The following is a 2232-nucleotide window of genomic DNA, read 5'->3' on the forward strand; positions in this document are numbered from 1 at the left end:
GTCTCTCTTGTCTCCTGCTTTGGCAGCTGGGTTCTTTACCACTAGCTCCACCTAGGAAGCCCCAGGGTTATCAGTATTAATGACTAAGTTATTCTCTTTGAATCTAAATAAGTGATATCATGTGAACACTATAATATCTGTTCTACCAAAAGCTATAGCTAGAAAGGGATAGGATTGATTAGAGTTTAACACTCATGTTTCATTTTCATTATATTACATAAAGACATTTAACCTCACCCATTCACAGAGGTACTCTGGAGAATAACTAGCTGTTCAACACACAAGTGTTTGAAATTATAGTATATTCAACTCCATTATTCATTTTAAGATTTGCTTGTATGAAACTTTGACATTGTAGGGAGGTATGAAGAATTGTGAAACAAGTACTAGAAAATACTAGACTAGGAAGAAGTTACATTCCCATAGATTACATTGCATATTTATAATTTCCTTTTCCCTCTTAAATAGTGAATATAACAATTTCACACTAAAGAATGTTCTCTTCAGCTGTGTGAAGCTAATAATGCAAAATTATCAATATATCTGGGGTAAAATTTACAGGAACAACTTAAAATACATACTTCTCTTAAGCCAAATGTATTGGCTCTGTTGATACCCTATGATACATCCATTTCTATCTGTCCTTTTGAAATAATGTATCTCACAAGGAGGATAAGCAGAAAACATATTATACAACACAACTGTTTGTTTCTTCATTTCACGTTCATGATTACCTGAGTCACAGATGATATATGATCCAAGCCAGTAACATATGTCTGGGCCTGACAGAGGACATTTCTCATCTTCTGAGTCCAGGTTACATCTTCAGCAGCAGGTGTTATGAATCTAAGTGGAGTGAAACAAGCTTCTAAATTTCCTTCGCAGGTTCAACATACTTTCAGAGTGTTTCAAGGGACCAGAAATAAAAGGAAGATTTTTGTCTTTCTATTCTAAACCATGGAAGTCTAGCTTACCGCCAGACTTGAAAAGCTTGGATAATTCATTTTATTTTTGTAAAAATCATTTATATTATTATATTTATGGGTCTTTGTTGCTGTGTGCAGGCTTTCTCTAGTGGCGGTGAGTGTGGGCCGCTCTCCGCTGTGGTGTGCTGGCTGCTCACTGCGGTGGCTTCTCTCAGTGTGGATCACAGACTCTAGGTGTACAGGCTTAGCTGCTCCACGGCATGTGGGATCTTCCAGGACCAGGCATCAAACCTGTGTCCCCTGCATTGGCGGGCGGATTCTCAATCACTGATCCAGCAGGGAAGTCCCTCCTTTTATTTTATGTGGTGCTTCTTCTTTTGGTCAGAGGCCAGTTACCTGGCTCACCTTTCCTGTCCTTTGCCCCAACCCTTTCCTCTGCACATATTTGATCCTGTTGGGTCACAGAGGTGTGGGAGCAATTCCTCTACCCCCAGTGATTGCTCATACCTCCTCACCTTTCCTGGTGCTTCAACTTGCTCAGCATCTAGAGCCTCTGGAGCATTTCAGCACGTTCTTCAATGTGCAGGGAAAGCACTGCCTTCCTTGTGAAGCCCTTCCAGCCCACTGCTGTCACCTCTCTCCCAGTCAGTCATCCCTTTGTCCTTTCATGTGCATTTGGAGATACATAAGTTACTGCTAGAGTGGCCATAAAACACATCATCCAAACCAGGGCATTTTTGAGCCCAAGGCAGTCCATTCTTAATAATTATGCTGGGACACCAGGCGTGAACTATGACCGCCTTGGCTAGCCAAGATGTGTGATCAGCCTAATTACATTATGTATGGCACTGCATGGTGGAATCATCCTCATCCTGCATTGTTCGTGAGGGCAAGATTGTTTTGTACCTCATGTCACTGATGTTTAAATACTTTGTGGATATCTACTGCCTTGCTATCACCTTTCTTCTAACAAAGGTGTCTTTAGGGAATCACCGAGCCATACTCTTTGTAGTCTTCTAATTTTGGCCATGCCGTTTGGATGGTGATGAACCTCCCTGCTTTGCCCCATGTGGATAGGGACATGACTGAAGTTCGATGGGTCAAAGTGGCACAAGTCCCTGGCCAGCCCCCTTCCGTCAGTGATTGGTTCAGATCTGCACATGGTAGTCTAATTAGAGGCAGTCTTAGGGGTTTTGTTCCTACCATGAAGGGGAAAGTCAACTTTCACTTAGTTGCTATACTGTGAGCCAGTCTGGGGACCATCAGCTCTAAGGAGAGCTACTCATGAGAACGCAGGGAACATGGG

The sequence above is a fragment of the Budorcas taxicolor genome, chromosome 21 (assembly GCF_023091745.1).
Source record: "Budorcas taxicolor isolate Tak-1 chromosome 21, Takin1.1, whole genome shotgun sequence".
NCBI classification, from domain to species: Eukaryota; Metazoa; Chordata; class Mammalia; order Artiodactyla; family Bovidae; genus Budorcas; species Budorcas taxicolor.